The sequence below is a fragment of the Anas platyrhynchos genome, chromosome 2, assembly GCF_047663525.1.
Source record: "Anas platyrhynchos isolate ZD024472 breed Pekin duck chromosome 2, IASCAAS_PekinDuck_T2T, whole genome shotgun sequence".
Classification (NCBI taxonomy): domain Eukaryota; kingdom Metazoa; phylum Chordata; class Aves; order Anseriformes; family Anatidae; genus Anas; species Anas platyrhynchos.
Window position 1 is genome coordinate 133,360,508 of NC_092588.1, and position 13,359 is coordinate 133,373,866.

General features: G+C 42.9%; 1 long non-coding RNA gene across 1 annotated transcript in view; it reads left to right on the plus strand.

Annotated features, from left to right (window-relative positions):
• LOC140001604 (uncharacterized) overlaps positions 1 to 3,155 on the plus strand; it is a 40,584-nt gene extending 37,429 nt beyond the window's left edge. Inside the window, exon 2 of the long non-coding RNA XR_011807008.1 lies at positions 2,598 to 3,155. This is a non-coding gene — a long non-coding RNA (uncharacterized lncRNA). The remainder of the gene's footprint in view (positions 1 to 2,597) is intronic.
• Positions 3,156 to 13,359: the final 10,204 nt, after the last annotated feature.

Below are 13,359 nucleotides of genomic sequence, written 5' to 3' on the forward strand. Positions count from 1 at the left end.
GTAAAGAGGCCAGTGCAGGAACTCAGCTGAGCTCCAAATACAAACACCTTCCTCACAGAGAAGGGGGCCAATGCTAGAGTGTGTGGCTTATCTGGGTCTACTTTCACTGAAGCCTGATTTCTATAATGAGCAACCTCTGGCAAGGGATTGAAGAGGAAAACTTGAAAAATCCATTGTGATGAAAAATATGCATTAGTAAAAGTTTTACATCAGGACCTTAGAGCCAAAGCATTCACCAAAGCATTCAGGATCAGTCAGATAATCATACTGTGGCATCTCATCAAGCCTCTCTGATTAGTTTGGGGGCTGGTTAGTATCGCACCTCTGTATTGGAAGTTCCTCACTGTAGTTCCTGGCTGTTCTTCACTTGTCCTTGTAGGCAGATGTTAGCTCATGAGTAACTTTGGAAGCATTTCAATATGCCTCTGCTAGGCTCCTTGATCTTGATGGCTGTTGCTAGCAGATGACATTCAGCATGCTTCCAGACACCCGTCTAGCTCATTGGACTGAATGACTTGTTTTTTCAATTCCACTTCTGCAGCACATTATAGATCGTCTTGGCATGTTTGGATTTTGGATTGCAGATTTGCTTTCTGAACCATGAAGAATTTGACACTAAAAGGAAAGCATGGTCTGGACTGCTTCTGAAAACTTCTGATTAATGTGCTAGATCTTTCTGCATAATATGTAATCCAAACCAAGACACCCATCTAATTATTATTTTTATTTTATTATTATTTTTTAATCTTAGTCATGAATACCATCATTAAACTGTTTGCTAGGAGAAATGAGATCAATAGGATCATATAATTTTTTTTTGGCAATTGGTTCTTTTCATGAAGAAACTAAGGAAATACACATACTGGAAAGTTAGAAATTGTAATTTGCCTTGCTTAAAAAAAGCTGTTCAGTGTATCAAGATATTTGCTTTAAATCATCAAAGCAGTTTTGGCCAGCAGATGCACATACACACATATATATCTGTTATTAAAATATGTGTAGGCATTCATCCTAATATATATATATATATTCCTTATGTATATATGGTTATAATCTGTACATTCATGCCTTCATATAAATATGTAAAATTCCTTCTTATGTATACATTCACATACATATACATGCGTTCCTCTTTAGTATATCCTCTTGCCTTTAATTGTTAAAGATTGATGGATGCCAGCATGATTGATGTCTAATAAGAGGGTAAGGTACCTTGCTGAAAGGTCAACAAGCAGTGTCTGGGAGTTCTTGGTGTCCTTAAGTGGCTGGAAAGGCTGATCTTGCCGTAAGACTTCTGAGATGATCAAATTTTGGTTATAGAAAGGGCTATATTCCACATGCAAGTCATAGGCAGTTTGAAATGTTCATCAGCTTAGTTACATGTCTTCTGTTCTCTTGGGCAGTAGCTCTACTGTAGTGAGTTGAAAGGTTATTAAAAATACTTATTTTCCCTGGGATAGGGAGAATGAGAGCTTAGAACCACAGAATCAGAGAATATCTGGAGTTGGAAGGGACCCACAAGGATCACCATGTCCAACACTTGGGTCTGCACAGGACCACCCAAAAATCGGACTGTATGTCTGAACTTCTGACTTACTAATTTTTATTTATTTTTTTTCTTCATGTGAACTTGTTTTGTGTGTTAATAATGTAAAGTGATGATGTGAAGTGTGATGATGAAATTGTGAGCTGGAAACGTGCAATGGTAGCTGTTTGATTCCTGACAGCATAATGATATATATATAATGATGAGAAAGATGAAAATAAAAATGACATTTCCTATTTGTCAGATGGTCTGTAGCACTTACAGAAGTCCAACAGTCAGAAAATTTCTAAGCTAGAAATTATTGTAGGCCTACTAGCGGTACTTCTTAATTTCAAGGATTCTTTTAACTAAATGTGTAAAGTAAGATGTGTCTGAGTAACAAATATCAAGTTTAAGGTCATGTTTTGCTATTAGTTTTAAAACAGAAGCCATCGTTGTTTTCCTAGAGACAGCAGTTTGCAACAAGAATGACTCTGGTCTTTGTGGTATTACTCTGTTATTTTACAGCAATGTGCTCAGTGTGGAGAGCACATGCCATTAATGAATATATATATTTTTTTAATCCAGATACTCATTTTATCGTACAAGAAAATCTCGGTTCCTAAATCTTTTCAGACGTATCACTCAGTTTATGTACACAACAGGTTTTTGACTGTTCTGTATCTCTTCCTGAAGTGAAAAGTCAGAGAGAAAAAAAAAAAAAAAGAAGAGTTCTTATGTCTAAGTATTTGAAAATTACTCTGGTCTAGATGCTACTAAAGCAGAAGTGTAACAGCACATGTTAAAAAAATAAATAAATAAAAATCACTAGATGTAGAATACAATGTTCCAGACACACTGGATTGTATTCAAACTCATATGAGCCTGTTGTCTGATTAATTTACCCTCTTGAGAAGTACTAGAAAACAGGTGGCATTTTTTCAGTTTTGTACTTTGCTACTTACTAAAGTCCCCAAACACGTTTCCTTATATTGTTTCTCTGTGTGTTCCTCTGGGCTTGTCAGAAGAGATATGTGAATGAAAATAAACCTGAATTCTGTGTTGCTTATAGGGCTTGGTTCAAAGAGGATTGGCAGCCACAGAAGGATCTCACCAAGGCTTCCATGACTTCTAGTCACGTCATTAATGAAGACCTTTTGAACGTTTTGGTCTTCTACCTTCTACGTGAAGAGAAATAATGATCCTGCCTTTGAAAAATGACTTAAAATTGACAGGGATGTAGATATTAACCACTCTTATACCTCCTTAGAAGCAGTAAGAAATGAAAGAGCATTTACAGAAAGACTGTGTTTTATTATATTTACAACAATGGAACTGGAATATAACCTTTTTATTTAAAAATCAAGCTGCAGATTAAGTTTTGATTGCAGTATTTTGTACTGAAAATAAGAATAATGGAAGCAATTAAGTATTCATAGTCCTGCTCTCACACAAACACCTTCCATGGTGAGCCTGTTTATGCAACTGAGTGTGCCATACAATTGTTTTTATTACCTTCTTATAAAACAGCCTGTATAAAACACTTTCTTTTTGATTGTTTCTTTGTGTATTGTTGAGCGTGTTTGCATTCTAAAGGGCTTTGCCTCATTAAAGCAATTACTGTAAACTTGCTGTAGTTTGTTGCTTTTTTTTTTTTTTTTTTTTTTTTTCTCCCTCTGAGCACTAGAAATATCCATAAAGAGCTCTTGCCCAGTCAGGATGTTCTGTATCTACCAAGGCTAGCAGTGGGAAGCTTCATTCTGAGCACAAAAAAAATCGGCGGAGATTTTCTTTAGCTGGAGCATCAAAACAGCAGTGAGCCTGAGGAGGGAATGTCGCCGAGCTCTGCCTGCTCTGACAGCCCCCATCCCCCTCTTTCTGATACAAGCATCAGAAGAGCAGAGATTTCCAAAGACAAGCTCTGCCATGTGAAGGGAGGAAATAAAATAAAGGTAGATGGGTCTGTTATGGGGCAAGATTTTGGTCGATTCTCTTATGGATTTTGTGGTTTTAGAGGGGGAAGGGCCATACACCACCCCTTCCCATGATAGTTCCCATGCTCTGCCCACATCTCAGATTCACTTAATCAGATGGAAGGAACCTCCAATTTTCTCCCCATCCTATATCAGGTACCCCCGCTCAGATGGTGAGATATAGCATATGTATAACACCTGCTCATGGTTTCAGTAATTTGCTTCCTCCTGGTGATGGGGAACGAAGAGAGACCTTCTCTTTAGGGTGACAGCTTGGTTAGCATAGCTACAAGCTGACCCTTCACATGGTGAAAATAAAAGGACAGCTTATGCTCTGGAAAGGCCGAAGTGGTCTCCTATATATAACTTAGAAAATCAAAGATGTACAGGTGGAGGAACCTACTGAAGATCTGCAGGTAAGGGTGAGATGGAACACAAATGGTTGAGAACTTTCTTAAAAAAAAAAGTCCTCTAATCAGAAAATGCTGATTTGCCAGACCCGTAACTTTCCACAGGAAATTGAACACTGGTTCAGTAAGTTTCTGGTTGAAATAAGAGACCCTTGTTTGCTGTCTCAGGGCAGCCAGAAGTTCCTGGGTGGGATAATCAGATCCCAAACAGCACACTGCATGTAAGGCTGTAGTCCCTTTGAGTTGACCCAGGGAGGTGAGAGTCAGCACCCTACAGCCCAGGTGGGTTTGGCATTGCTGACTGTTTCAAAAGGAGAATTTCTCCGGTTGGAACAGCTCCAGCTCATGTACATAACAACACAACATTAGGCAAGAGAGTGAAAGAGCCTGGGCTGGTAGTCCAGGAATTAGCTCAGCGTGCTGGGAGGAGCAGGTGGAAGTCCCTGTCTCCTCTCAGACTGACGTGCCATTACTTGCACAGAGTGAAACACCTTCAGCTGGGGAGATGAGCAAAGCACCACACCCTCCTCCAACACACTGAGCTGATCCCAGGCTACAGCAGCCTTTTATTCTTGTTCCTACAGAGAAATCATTTTACCCAGTTCTCCAACAGCTCCGGTGAGACTTAATCCCAGGCTGTTTACTGCTCTGAGCAGGAAAAGAAAATATGGTTGGCAGCATGCCTTGTTTGAAAGGCCTTGGTAGCACACTGAAGTATAACAGGCACAGGGACCTTCCTGAAGCTGTGAGATCTTTCCCCCTTCAAGGGAACCATTTTTTCTACCCATCTGTAACAAGGAACAAGTAGTTGAAAAAATAAATAAAATAAATAAGGCCAGGAAAGTGTATAGCACTGTATCACTCAATGAAGTGGCCCTATATTTTCAGGAGTACGCTTAAGTAACCGAGTCTCGTGATACCTGTAGAAATGCTAAACAGAGCCTCAGGGAAAAGAGTTAGTCAGGGACGGGGCTTTGCAGTGCACTTGAAGCCAGCCCCAGGTGAGGAAAGCTGTGATTGTTACTGCTGTCAAACAACACGCAGTACCATATCCACAGAGGTTTCTCCCTTCAGATCACAAACCGAGACAGCTGGAGATACTAGGGCTTGTTCCTCACTGTCCCGAAGCCCATTCAGCCGTCCCTTTCTGCATATTCTGCTTACAGGAGGTTTAAAGGCAACTGCTTGTGCCACTGAGCGGTCATGCCTGCTGTGTCTATGGTCACTTTGATGAGGGCAGTGGGAAGCTGGCTGCTCTGGGCTCTGCTTCCATCACTTCACTGCTGGTGCTCTAATGTGAGTGCCCAGCGTGGGAGCACTGCGTTGGTCTGGCAGCCAGCACCGCTGCTTTCTCAGCCCCTTGCTCTCCTAATGGACACCAGGGGCATATTCAATGGAGGGGTGCAACTGGAGGGCCATTGCTGCCTGGGAATTCAAGGCTGGTACCAGGATTGAGGTGCCACATCCAGTTAACCCAAGAACCTGGTGTTTCTGATCTTTCCTGCCCCCCTGCTCTGCTCACCATGAAGGTGCTGTGAAGAAGCAGCACACGTGGGACAGGGCCACAGAATAAACCTGATGGGCTTCATTAGGAAGCCTGAGGAGAACTTTCAGTGCACAGATGTAGGAAAACAACTTAATCCTGCTTTCCCGTTTCACACAAACTCCCATCTAACTGGGTTTTTACCATGTCATATGCTCCTCTATCACTGCAAACAGTGGGCTAACTCAGCCTGCAAACCAGCCCTATTCCAGTGATGACTACAAAGGGTTACTCCAGCAATCCATAATCTCTCTTCTTTCCTGGTGTGTTGCTGCTCATGCTGTTGGCTCTAATCCCTGGGAGGTGCTGAACACCTACCTTTCAGCATCCGACTCCGAATCGCTATTCTTTAAATACACACAAACCATAAAACCACCAATAATTGTTTTCTTTATGATCGTATAACTTAGAGAAAATAATTCCCTCCAAATGCCCACGTTAGCTCTGAGTTTGCCTTGACGTTGTTTTCATTGCAGTTGTGTTACTTCGATGCAGGATTGTTTGAGGCATCTGCATTGTTATTATGCTATGATTTAAATTTCAGTAGCTGCGAGTCTGCCCGTGAGCTCTAAAAGCGCTCACGTCAGCATCGCCTCTGCTTATCTCTGCACCGTCACACTATATCTAGCGCTAAAGAAGTGGTTTGTATTTATTTGTTGGGTGTCTCAATCATTTTGGAAGCTGCCAGTGACTTTCCTAATTCAATAATGCTGCTACTACAGTATTAATCATTCATCATATCCCGAAAGCAAAAGTGTAGTGATTTAAGAACAAAAGGATTTAAAGAAAAATAAACACATGACCCACTGTGGCTGCTCTGGGGAAAGGAGCAGTATATGCATGGCAGAGGCAGTAATGAATAGCATCTGCTTTATCTGTGGAAGAGCAAACAGTTGTAGACATTGATCATTTCTCAAAAAGAGTGGTGTTGACCAAAAACATGGAGGAAAGCCATCCAGAAGCTATTTTGTGCAAATGAAGTGCAGATTTGTGTATATGAGTCGATACCCCATTTGCTGTTTCCTTTCATTAAAACCACAACATTAGCACTGGAAAATGATTATAATGGTTACAGTCAAAGCCACTGTAATGCTCAATTCACAGAGAGCTCAGTGAGGGCAGGGAAGGGAAAAAAAAGAAATCCTTCAGATCTTAAAAAAGTGGGCTTTCGTGCACTGGAGCTGTAGCGGAGCAGGCTCAGGTATTGTCATTGTCTCACTAGGCTGCAAGCAAATCACTGATTGCGTCCTCAGGGCCATGCAACAGCATGGTGCCATTTCCCAACGCACCCTGTCACCACCTCTGCTTCCCGGCTGTACTGAGGCCAAATCCTGGTTCTCACAAGAGCAGCTCCAGCAGGCCAGAGGAGTTCATGGTGTCCCTCGGCTGGCTCTATCCCAAGAAACATTTCAGCCCCCTTGCTCCCTGAGGCAGAGCTCTGCGACCCCCCGGCACCCCAAACATCTGTACACCCAGCGCTCAGTGCTTCCCCCCGGCTTTGTCCCATGTGCAGGCAGAGGGGTGTCCAGGAGCTGTGCAAACTAATAGCAGGGGAATGGCTTTGCCTGTGGGAATGGGTTTCTCTTCAGGCATAACTGACTGAAATTCCTCCTTGTTATTCAGTGCTGGTGTGTGATGCTTGCAGGAGGAGGGTTGCAGGTCTGTGTCCTGTGACAGAGATGTTCAGCCTTGGGCAGGTGACTGAGAAGCTCTTCTTTTTCCCCTATTTACTGTTACGTCATCACACACTTTCCCTGTTATTGGGTGACTCCTCCTAAGATTACCCATGCTTTCAGTGCTGGACCTGAGCTTCTCTCCCAACATAACCAGCAGCCAAACTTCCTCTGCTCTCAGTGGCATGGGACAGGAGCCCATGCTCCCCTTTGCCTACAGCTGTCCAGGGAAATCCTCCTCAAATTGCCTTTCCAAACCACACCTTGTCCCTGGAGGTGCCTAGGACCAGATCCCACTTGACTCTCACCATCAGGCAAACCTTCCCAAGCCAACAAAATCCTTCTTTCCCCGAGCAGCAACTCCTATTCAGTATCCCCTTGCTAATGAGGGACCTTTCAGAAACACAGCCCATAATTGCGCTTCGAAAGCAGGGATGCAAAATGTCCATTGACCAATTTGCTGCCCAGGTTGCCTACCCCTTCCCTCATAAGACAGCTCTAAAGGGAAAAGGGAAAGAGAGATCCTTTGGCATTGCTTTCAAATGAAAGTTGAGTTCAGCTAATGGCTGGTCCCGAGAGCTGACTCCCCTCTTGCCTCGTGTGCCGGCTCTCCTATAAAGTTGCAGCCCCACACTTGAGCATAGCTGGGGTTTGGCACACTAATGCTCTACCTCTGCATTGCTGGGAGAGGCCACTGAAAATATACAATCCCCAGACGGGAGCGATTTAGTGAAATTAAAAACAGACAGGGGGCACTGGAACAAGGAGGTGTCAAATGTTCCCCCTGCCCCACGAAGAGTTTGATGTGGCTGCTATGTATACCTGTCTGTCTCCTCTTCACTGCTGTCTAATTTTGAAAGTTAAAATGCACAGAATGAGAGGAATTAGAGCAAAGACACACACACAATCACAGACACGCACATGCGCTTTTAATTGTGTGTTATTACCAGTTAATTTCGGCTTGTCCAAAGGCAGGAAGAAAACAGCCTACAGTGGGACCTGGGCCTCCAGAGGTATTGTAAAACATAACATCCAAAGGCCTTCCTTGACTCCATTGCTTCCTCTAGCCTGCAAAGAATGTATTAATTCACATTGTTTGATTTTTCCAGATGCTGTTGCTTTCCCACTGTAGTCCTATTTTTTTTTTTTGGTTAGAAAATAGCCTCTAATGCACAAGTGAATGATAATGGTGTTGCCTTTTAGCATAGAACCAGCAAGAGAAAAATTAGGGAGTCAAGATGGCTTTTTAAAGGCCAGAGTAGCTGAATATCTCAATAGGAAGAGTGAATAAGAATGTTTTATTTGAATATATCAGAAGCTTGAAGGCTTCAAGAGAATCTCAACATTGCTTGGGCTCATGGGAATTGAAGGGTGAGCTATGAAAGATTTTTATTACATAAGGTTTTGGAAAGTTATCTGTTCTCCACCTCCTCTTTTCTAGTACTAGTAATGATAACAGAATGTGAAACAAAGGTGTCACTGAAGCAAATGGTAGAAGAAAAGCAAACACATTACCATACAGTACAAACCTATTACTGCCAAGTGACAGAATAAAATTTACATTTCCTTATTAATGATAGGAGTAGAAAAAATTGTAGACTTAGACTTCCAGTATTTAGAAATGCAAGATGATCCAAGATTTCTGGACCAGTGGGAATCTTACTTGCTCCCATTAGATTCATCAAATGCCACCTAAAAATAAAATGGTAAAAGATCAGGAATATGTGTGCAGGTAAGGCTCGACGCAGATTTTGCAGAGATGAATTGTACCTCCCTAATCTCTCTGAATTTTTACCCATACCCATGGGTGGTGGACAGAGGCAAGCCAGCCCACCATGATCCTGGACTTCCAGTAAGCCTCTAACAACACACACAAAATTATGGAAAACAACAAAGCACCATGCAAGTTAAGCTGAATCTTTCTGTCAATCAGATCTGGCTTGAACACAGGAAGCAAAGCAGTCTTTATACCTAGTGAATAAACAATTACTCACATAGGGATTAAATGGCTAGCTTTTGACAAAGTCAAAGGTTTAGTGGCATTGAGATGCTCCATTTACTAGGATCAGTGTCATTATTTACTATACTACTACTACGATGTTACTGTTACTACCATGCCTGCTGTACAAGTGGGCATTATGATGAAAAATGAACAGTGGACATAGTATTGTTTTTTCAGCCTGTGAAAAGAGCATTTTGAGAATATTCACATGGCTACAAGCAGACTAATGAGTAACGAAATGACAGCGGGAATTCAGTGTTGATAAAATATTTCTATATAAATCTTGAAAACAAAACAAAACAAAGAACACCTTTTTCCAGAGACCTACATTTAGATACAGATTTAGAGGGGAGCCCTAGGAATCCTAGTTAGCAGTTCATTGAGGATGCTCTACTAACATGAAGCAGTAGATTGAACCCCTGGACAAAATAATGGGGTGCATAAAGAACGGGATAGCAGAATGCTGTTATGTAAAGCACTGCTAAAGCTTCCTCTGGCACTGCGCGGATGGGACTGGTTGTTCTGTCTGCAGAAGCGGAGGGGTTTGGAAACGAGCTCAGAAATTACTCTGACTCACTAGTGGAGAAATTGGAAAGCTGGGGCAGTTTCTCTTTGAAATGGATAGAAGGAGAAAGGGATATGATAAATGAAGAGAAAATAGTCAGTGTACACCTCTCACACACAGCAGAGAGTGGGCACGATGGCAATGAAAGGCAGGTAATGCCAGAGCACGAGAAGGCAAGCCTCCTGCCCCCTGGGCACTCTGCCTCTGGACCTTTGGCTTTGCCAAATGGGCACTGCTCCAGCCACAGATTCAACACCATCCAAAGGTTCTCGGAGCTTTCTTTTGGACAATACGGCTCTCTGCAATGACAGTAACTAAGGCTGAGGAAAACAACAACAGAGAAAGATAAGGAAACATACTTCAAGCTGGTCACTCACTATTTTAGAGATTATTCTGACATCTTTGTTAGGCCGTGGACCAGGCAGGTAATACGTCTGGTTATTGTGATCTCTATCAGGTACAGAACAGTGAGCAGATGGATCTGGGGGATGTTCCAGAAAAATAATTCCCACATTATTATCCTGCCTAAGCTGTAAACTTACACTTTTGTAATGCCATCTGATAGCAATTGAGTGTCAGTTTTAACAGCCATGGCTTTCCTCTGGTATTTTGTAATGCATTTTTATTAAGACATAAATAACTAGGATTTTCCAGATTGAAGGCTGAGTATTATTTCTATCTGGAGAGCTGCTGATAAATATATATTTTTAAAATTGCTAACCTCATTTTAAAATCAGATCGATTCATTAAATGATGGAAAATGGCTCAAGAAAGACATGCCCCGCTTTAAGCCCTCTGCTTCTGTTCTGTAACTTTTTACAACACACCAGATCCGGGATCCAGACAGATAGGACGCTTGGTATATTTTATTTTCTTCAAATACTCTGTATTTAAAATACTACTCCAGTGGTTTCTGACAACTGCTTAGGGCAATTTTGCTTAGCCTAGCGGAATGTCCTGGAAACTACTGGCAATGATTTAGCTCCCAAAATTGGAACACATTTAGCAGAGACAGAAAGCCTATGAACAAATAATGGACAAATGCCAGAGTAAATAAATGTGGTTCATGAGCTGTGGTCAGAAATGTCTCTCTTTCAGTATGCAGTGCAAATCTTTTGCCAACATTTACCATAAAGTTATTACACAAAGCAGTTTTTCCTCTCAGTAAGACAAACTCAATGAAAGACTGCTTCTAGTCTAGCAGCCTACCATTAAGGCTGCGATAGCCTGTCATGCCAGAAGAAAACCTGTGTGCAGCGGTCTCATTTCAAGCTGCGCTGTTCATTTTGTTAGTCAGGCTTCTGTGCAAAACAGAGGGAGTGAGGCAGAGGCTCCTCACGGTTCAGCACTCCTTCAGGAGACCACGACAGGCCCCGGAGTGAATCCCGGCCCTCTCATCTCCCAAACCCAACTCTTGGCCTGGCTGCCCAAGTCCTTCTCTAGCACTCCGTGGGGCTGTCCTCACAGAGGGAGGTGTCCCTGGCATCCCCACCGTCTTGCAGCACCACTTTCCTCCTCATGCACCCCGTCTGTGGCCTTGAGATGGGAAAGGGCAGGGGTAAATTGGCATCACGCTGGTGTTGCTATTGTTTTCAGAAGCCAGCTCCTTCACTGTGTTTTTCAGGATGACTTCAAGCTTTGTATTGTGCAGTCCCTATATAGTCTGCTGGTGTTTTGTTCTGCTCTCGGGTCATGGGTCTCAGTGGATGGGACTTCTGCTCTGCTCTCCCACAGTCACAGCCATCCTTGGAGGAGGTGACCGATGGCATCTTCACAGTTCTGCAGAGAAACTGAATTTGCCAAGCCTCTCTGTAACATTAGGAATCCCGACTCAAAAGCTACACGGCCAGAGGTGGCTGTAATTGGCCATTTCCCCACCAAAAATGCCCTTCCAGCTACCAACTTCCCACTGAAATAATAGAAGGAAAAAACGGGTGGAGGCAGGGCTCAGTCTGGGGCTGAACCAGCACCATGTTAAAATAGACGAGGAACCAAAATTACATTGTTCTGCTCTGTGTAGTTTTCCTTGTACTAATATGTGGAAAAGCAGAAACAGAGCCTAAATTCATCTCTGCAGGCTGCCTGTCGGTGTCAAGCCTGTGTGTCAGCCTGGGCACACTGCCATGCAGAGCAATAATGAGCCCCATCTCTTGGCACGTGAGTGAGAGGGCATCTGGTTGAAGAAGTGTAATCCTAATTATTGATTAAGTAATCTGTGTTATCACCCTATCTTTCCTACCGCACGTGCAGATATATGGCCACACACTGACCCCTAACAGCTATGGAAGCACAGGAGTGAAAGCAGAAGAGGAATCCTATCTGAAAGAGTTAATGGGAATCTTGTCATTTGCAACTTTATGAAATTATTAATAGATGTTGTTCTAGCAGTTTTCTGGATTTTCACTGCTGACAGAATCCAGGCAAACAAAGCTAAATGATTTCAGTGACACCAGACAGAAGCTGAATTGCAGCTACAGAGTTAGAAACCATGCTACTTTTTAAATTCAGAGCATTTCTGTATATGAAAATCTCCAAGCCCACTCAAGCTGTCTCTAACTAGAACTGAACGAATTTGCTTTACTCTAACCCTATTCCTCTAATGAACATGCATCATTCTGTGCTGTGCCCGGCAGATGTAATAATAGCAATGTCTGGCGAGCTTCTGCAAGGAGCCCTGCAATAAAAGCACCTTCCCCTCCCGCCAAGTTAAAAGAGAACAGGCTGACATGTATTGGAAATGCACGGGCAGTATAATGATAGCAAATTGCTTTGAAAAGAAAAAGGTTGCGCGGCGCACATGTCATTTCAATCCCCGGCTATGAGGCAGTGCTTCAGCTCCATCCTTTGTGCTTCCCTCCAGACCTACCCCCTCCCTCACCCTGCCTTTGGGGAGAGCTGTCCCTGCGCTGTAGATCAAAAGCAGCATCCTCACTACAAAGGAGAAGGGAGCCTGCAAATTCCTGCCACCCCCCCAACTCAAGAAGAGGCAGCCTGGTCTCCCCTTTCATTATTATTTTAAGAGGACATTGGAAAAAATCATTCCTTTTGGTGCCTCCCGATGAATTCCTCTGACTGGGACGTTCCTGCTAGTGCCTGTTTTCCTGCTAAGCCCCATCCAGGCTGTGCCATGAGGCTTTTGTCACAACAATGGTTCTTCTGAGATGGTGACAGAACATCTTCTAACACCCAGAAAAATGGGGCTTAGCCATTATTGCTAGAATATATTTAAGCCCTTTGGGAGATTGCTATTGAAAAGGCCACGGATGCTGATTATCGTTTTTTTTTTTTTTTTCTTTTTTTTTTTTTTTAATTCTGATGTCTAACAAATATAAGGATCATCCACAGAGGTGAGGACGAGCGTAGCTTTCAGTATGCCAAGTGGGCGACCGCCGTGGTCCTGAGCTGCCGGGCATGGAGATGGAGATCATGTTATCCCCTTATTTATCCCTCTGTACTCTTTCCTCATCCACCCTCTACTTCCTTGACCCCTGGGCTGTGTTTGTGCAATTCTGAATGCATTTTACAAAGCACTGTTTTTATTTTCGCTCAAAACTGTTAGGCTTTTTCAGCTGCGTGAAAAAAAAAACCAATTGCGAAATGGTGTAAATCACACTCATCCACCTTTCTGATGTGTAATGCGGTCAGAGTATCTGGACATTGTCAGGGCA